Source organism: Silurus meridionalis, chromosome 3, assembly GCF_014805685.1.
Source record: "Silurus meridionalis isolate SWU-2019-XX chromosome 3, ASM1480568v1, whole genome shotgun sequence".
Lineage (NCBI taxonomy): Eukaryota > Metazoa > Chordata > Actinopteri > Siluriformes > Siluridae > Silurus > Silurus meridionalis.
This window is the reverse complement of record NC_060886.1, coordinates 31,811,362-31,818,861: the sequence shown is the minus strand read 5'-3', so window position 1 is coordinate 31,818,861 and position 7,500 is coordinate 31,811,362. Positions and strand designations below refer to the sequence as shown.

The 7,500-nt window shown below is 42.5% G+C and overlaps 1 protein-coding gene across 1 annotated transcript in view; it reads left to right on the top strand.

Annotated features, from left to right (window-relative positions):
- The window catches only part of edar (ectodysplasin A receptor), a 22,525-nt gene that overhangs the window by 2,892 nt on the left and 12,133 nt on the right, over positions 1-7,500 (top strand). Inside the window, 1 exon segment of the mRNA XM_046840125.1 lies at positions 7,499-7,500. This exon segment is cut by the window's right edge and continues 72 nt beyond it. The gene's annotated coding sequence lies outside the window, so the exon portion shown is untranslated.

The following is a 7,500-nucleotide window of genomic DNA, read 5'->3' as shown; positions in this document are numbered from 1 at the left end:
CACCACCACATCTGTCACTATCACATCACCACCACGTCTGTCACCCGTCACATCACCACCACGTCTATCACATCACCATCACCACGTCTGTCACTATCACATCACCATCACGTCTGTCACCCGTCACATCACCATCACGTCTGTCACCCGTCACATCACCACCACGTCTATCACTATCACATCACCATCACGTCTGTCACCTGTCACATCACCATCACCACATCTGTCACCTGCTATATAATCACATCACTATCACATCACCACCACGTCTGTCACTATCACATCTGTCACATCACCATCACATCTGTTACATCACCATCACGTCTGTCACATGTCACCTCCCATCACATTACAATCATGTCCATCACTGTCAAATCACTATCACGTCTGGGAGAGTGGGACAATAGGAGAGTGGGTCAATTGGAGAGTGAGACAGTGAGGCATGTGGGGAAGTGGGACACAGACACTGGGAGAGTGGAGAGTGAGATTGTGGATGAGTAAGACAGTGGGAGAGTGAGACAGCAGTGTGAATTACTGTGTATTGTGTCTCTGTATAATGGCTCGGTATACTGTACACACACACACACACACACACACACACACACACACACACACACACACACACACCTCCTACACACTGTAATAGTTTTCTCTACAGGTCCCTCCATGAAGTGATTTACTGTATTATAGTCAATTGTGTGGTGTGTGTGTGTGTGTGTGTGTGTGTGTGTGTGTGTGTGAGTCTCTCTCTCTCTCTCTTTGTATATACAGTACACAACCCCCAGGAGTAAAATGTAAATAAACAGAATGAAATGATTTGTAAATCTGGTGAAGATGATGATGATGATGATGATGATGATAATGATGATGATGGGTAAACAGTCCTGATTCTGTAAAGGAGAATCAGAACACCTCCAGAAATCACTGTCTGTGAACACAGTTTGCATGTCATCTAAAATGCAGGTTAAATCTCTATCATGTAAAGAAAAAGACATGCGTGAACATGATCCAGAAACACCACCATCCTCTCTGGGCCAAAACTTCATTAAAATGTACTGAGGCCAAGTGGAAAACTGTTCTGTTCTTTTTGGAAAACATGGACACCATTTGCTCTGGACTAAGATCCACCATGTGAGGAACCATCTGGCTTGTTATCAGCACTCGTGTCTAAAAGCCACATCTCTGATGTTTGGTGGTGCATCAGTGCGTGTGGAATCAGCAGCTTGGACATGTATAAAGCCTCTGAACGCTTTATACAGGTTTTAGAGCAAAAAATGCTTCTCTCCAGAAAAGGTCTTTTTCAGGGAAGGCTTTATAAAGGGTCCGGGTGCTGAACTGACCTGCTGCAGATGTTTACAGACTGAAGATGTGATGCTACACAGTGGGAAACACGGCTCTGCTTTTTTATTCAAAATCATTGATTTCAGTTTTAGTTTAATTTTTCACAGTGTTGTGTAGAATTTAGGTTCTCTCTCTCTCTCTCTCTCTCTCTCTCTCTCTCTCTCTCTCTCTCTCTCTCTCTCTCTCTCTCTCTCTCTAGCTCTTTCTCTCACTCTCTCTCTCTCTCTCTCTCTCTCACACTTAGTACCTCTCTCTCTCTCTCTCTCTCTTTCTCTCACACTCTCTCTCTCTTCTCTCTCTCTCTCTCTCTCTCTCTCTCTCTCTCTCTCTCTCTATCTCTTTCTCTCACACTCTCTCTCTCTCTCTTTCTCTCTGTCTCTCTCTCTCTCCCCTAAAGCAGAAATAGAACTGTGAACTGTATTTGTGTGTGTAAAAGGCAGAAGGATTAAATACCTGCCTACTGCTATCAATCTTTTTCTTTCTTCTTCCTCCGACTCCCTCCATCCTGTCGCCACAGGAGATAAACGCATAGCACTGAGTCAACATGGGGCTGAGAGAGAGGGAGTGTGTGTGTGTGTGTGTGTGTGTGTGTGTGTGTGTAAGAAAGGCTTTAGTGTTGACGCTCGGATGAAAGACGTCTCTCTCTCTCTCTCTCTCAGTGAAATCAAAGGAGAAGTCGGAGCCTGAAGGAGGATTTTTTTTTCTTTTTCATCTTTCACTTTTTCGTTTGTTTTTTACTAAAAGAAAGGAAGGACAGAAGCTGTAATTAAAATAATTTTTTTTAAAAAGGAAAATAAGTTTTTTTCTCAAGGAGAGGAAAACAGGAGACATGATAAAGCCAGATATTAAATATTCTACAAGAGATGGATGGATGGATGGATGGATGGATGGATGGATGGATGGATGGACAGACAGTAATATACAGCGTCTCTGTAGCTACAGTAAAGAGAAATCTCTGTTTCAGGATTACATTTACATTTTATTTAGTTTTGACACTGAACTCAACTTTTCACCTCTGTGTGTGTGTGTGTGTGTGTGTGTGTGTGTGTGTGTGTGTGTAACTTAAGCTTGAGGGAAAACATTAAAATATAAATGATAATATCACTCTCACCTGCTGCTGAATCACATTCATTCCCTCTGCACTTTAACTACACACACACACACACACACACACACACACACACACACACACACACACACACACACACACAAACACACACACAAACTGTTTTATAGGGTTATAAGTGTTTGTGTTGGTAGTGAGCAGCTCAGTGGATTACAAATCGTACATCGAGCAGTACGATTATGGATCATCTCTGAACTTTCCACTGTTCCATGATCTTACACACTTCTGCAGTTCAGCTCATAGAGCATAATTTCACAAACAAGGGAAGAAGATCAAATCCAGCTCCACTTAATAATGAATGAAAACATCTCATCTCAAACCACCTCAGCTTCATCACATTCTCATTTTTAAACCTTCTCCTCATCTCTAAACTTCTCCATATCTCCTCACCACCTTCTTCTCATTTCCAAACCTCTCCTCATCTCAAGTCATCTCTTTATAACACCTTGACCAACACACCCATTTTAACGTCTGAGAACATCTGCATTCTTACACACACACACACACACACACACACACACACACACACACACACACACACACACACATCCATGAAGTGATTTACTGTATTATAGTCAATTGTGTGGTGTGTGTGTGTGTGTGTGTGTGTGTGTGTGTGTTGGCCTTTGATGGCATTCCACAGGTTTTTTCTGTGTGTGTGTGTGTGTGTGTGTGTGTGTGTGTGTGTGTGTGTGTGTGTGTGTGTGTTAATGTACAGGCCAGAAAACATCCCAGACCCTGATGTGGATTATATGAAATGGATCTGCATCAGGATTATTCACATCCAAAAATAGTTTCATAAAATATAAACCAGATTGTGCTTCAAGACACATTTCATCCACATGTTCATCTCCACATAGAGATACATAACTACACACACACACACACACACACACACACACACACACACACACTTTCATCTACACACGGAGATACAGCAATCTTTCCCCAGCACAGTGTATAACACACCCACTTACACACGTGAGTTAATATCTAAAGGTTTTGAGACTAGTTTTATAACACGCCAACAGATGGCAGCACGAGGCTGCACGCACAGTCGCAGTAAGCACCGACCTTCATAAGTCAGTGTGTAAAAAGACATGGTCCTGTGTACATCAGGAGCAGTGCAGCTGGTGCTGTTTAGACCCACATGCGTTACTACGTCTGCGATTCCATCACGAACAGCTAGAACAAAAAGCAAACGTGAAATTCTGCATGAAACTGGGCAAATCTGCCACAGAGACGTTTGACGTGACGTACGTTTGACAAACCGCGACACTGTGACAAGTCTTTCAAGGTGTTTGTTTTTTTTGAGCGCTACGTGCACTTTAAGAGTGAGGCATCTTAAGGGGGACATACAGAGAAAGCGACTGGATCTGTGGCGCACTAATCTCGAAACTTTTTGATACCCCGTACACACACACAAACCCAGTCAAAGATCCTGAGCAAAGGATTAAAAACAGCAACAGAGATGTCTGAAAGTAATCAAAGGATTTACCATACAACTGAGTCAGGCCTTGTAACTTCTCAGAACCACAATCCACAAGTTAAAAGTGGCAAAATTAATCCATATGACGCCAGTGATTGCTATAATCAACAAATTCCTTTTCCAAACAAGAATAAGAAACACTCACCCTCCAGCACTGAGCAGTCCAGCGCTCGCCTGGTCCACCAGAAACACCAGTACAGCCATGAGAGCGTTTCATGTGCCACCTACAACCTTCTGAGAAAGTGACCAGATTTGTGGTGCAGTAATCTTCAAACTTTTTTAAACCCCCACACACACACACACAAACACACACACAATCACACACACTCACTCACACACAAACACACTCACACAAACACACAAACTCACATTCACACAAACACACTCACACAAACACACACTCACTCACATTCACACAAACACACACACTCACACAAACACACACACACACAAATTCCTCACATTCACACAACACACAAACTCACTCACATTCAAAATCACACACTCACACACAAACACACAAACTCACTCACATTCACACAAACACACACACACAATCTCACTCACACAAACACACACAAACAAACTTGCACACAAACACTCACACAAAACACACACTTACACAAACACACACACACAAACACACACTCAAACACTCACACAAAGAAACACACATTTACACACACTAACACTAACAGTGGTGCAGTAATCTTCAAACTTTTTAAACCCCACACACACACACAAACACACACACAATCACACACACTTACACACACACACACACACTCACTCACACAAACACACTCACAAACACACACAAACACACTCACACAACACACACTCACTCACATTTACACAAACACACACACTCACACACACACACACACACAAATTCCTCACATTCACACAAACACACACACACAATCACACACACTCACACACACACACACACTCACACAAACTCACTCACACAAACACACAATTTACTCACACACACTTACACACACACACACACAAACACACAAACTCACTCACATTCACACAAACACACACACAAACTCACTCACATTCACACAAACTCACACACACAAACTCACTCACATTCACACAAACACACACACTCACACACTCACTCACACACACACAAACACATTCACATAAACACACAAAGTCACTCACATTCAAAATCACACACTCACACACAAACACACAAACTCACTCACATTCACACAAACACACACACAATCTCACTCACACACAAACACACAAACAAACTTGCACACAAACACTCACACAAACACACACTCACTCACACACACACACACAAACACACACTCAAACACTCACACAAAGAAACACACATTTACACACACTAACACAAACACACTCACACAAAACACACTCACACAAACACACACACACAAAACACACACTTACACACACACAAACACACTCACACACAAACACACACAAACACACACTCACACAAACACACTCACACAAAGAAACACATTTACACACACTAACACAAACACACTCACACACACACAAAGAAACACACACACACACAAAGAAACACACACACTCACAAACACACAAAGAAACACACACACTACACAAACACACACACACACACACACACTCACACAAACACACACACAAACACACTTACACAAAGAAACACACTCACAAACACTCACACAAATAAACACACACACACACAAAGAAACACACACACACACAAAGAACACACACACTCACAGAAACACACACAAAGAAACACACACACTCACAGAAACACACACAAAGAAACACACACACTCACACAAACACACAAAGAAACACACACACTCACACAAACACACAATGAAACAGGCTTATTAGTGCAATAGAAAGAAATGTGTTTAATGTGAATTTTCCCCATAAAATAGTGATAACGTGATGTTTCTTTGATCCTGCAGTCCTGATCACTAACACTAGTGCTACAGCCGTGCACTAACACAATCAGATCACTCTCAAACCACACAGAGTCGCACAGTGGAGCACCGTGGTGGTCGTGGGGGTGGTGGAGCACGGTGGGGGTGGGGGTTGGTGGTGTGGAAATCCCTCAGCATGGAGGTTAAACGGTTCCTGCTCGACTCGGTGGGACGGAGTGTAATGGCACGGCCGTGTTGAATCCGTCCCCAGCTCGAGTTGTTGCAGGCAGGGTAATGATCAGGGTAATGATACTTCTGTGTATTTATCTTAGATTACGCGGCTGTTAGAAGATTAATAACCCTGTGGTCTCCTTTCAAATGGAGGCGAGTCCTGACAGAGTCCTGGACTGGGATGAAAATCCTCATGTGTGTGGCTTCGTTTAGTCTGATAAATGAGCGTCGGCGGCTCGGGGGTGAAAAGGCACTTGGCAGGACTCAGAATTTCCTGAAGAAAAGTGTTTTTTTGCCCTCCTTGAATAGGTTTCCACTCCGCTGATTAAACGTAGAGCTGAAGTTTATTTTTAGATCTCACAGACAGCAGTGTTTAGATCATCACACCCACTAACGAGCTTCACTTCATCTGCTGCAAACATCTCAAAACCCTCACAGAGATCAGAGGAATATCAGAGGAGCATTAACTGATCATTTCCCACGGGAATTAAGTATCCTGACAGTCATGTGACCGAACAGGACATCAGTAAAACATGATCAAATATTATTATTATGATTATTAAGGTATATTGTGTCATTACTGAGAGATGAGTTTCTGCTTCTCCTGCACTTTTCTGGAGTCTGAGAGAGAAAAGAAAGGAAATAAGTAGCTGCAGAGAAAAACGATCTCCCTCTCAGGACGTGTTGCTTCATGCAGTGATGGTAATTATCTGTCAGAACGACTCCGAGTGAAATTTACCTGTTAACAGTAATTACAGCACGTCTCTCTCTCTCTCTCTCTCTCTCTCTGTTTGTCCTGGTTACCTTTCATATGCACATTTTAGAGCACAAATGAGTCTCTCTTCACACTACACTCTGTCTCATGGCTCTGATTCAGTCAGAGTTACACAACAACACTATTCTCCTTCTACAAATACACCACATACATAATATGAGCTGTGTGTGTATGTACTGTGTGTGTGTGTGTGTGTGTGTGTGCACACGCGCTCCAATTAGGAGCAGAAACCCTATCTTTAACCCTCTTACTCTCTCTCACACACACACACACACACACACACACACACACACAAGAGTGGTGTGTTCTCAGTAGAGTTGTGGTGTGAAGATGTAGATGAACCACACATTCAGGTGCTGAACACTGAACTGTAATCAGAAGCAGATGTTGCAGCAGTAACACACTTCAGGTCATAATAACACCTTCAAGCCCTGAAAGATCTCACCTCGATACGGCAACCTGAGACAATAATGACATGATCAAACCCTGTTTAGAATCATCAGGTTTCGTTCTGCTTCTTTTGACTCTGAATCTTTTTTTTTTTTGTTATTTGATTGATTTGATTTCGATATTTCCCACATCAGCTGCTATTTCCTGTCTTTCTCATTGTTTCCTGTTAGGT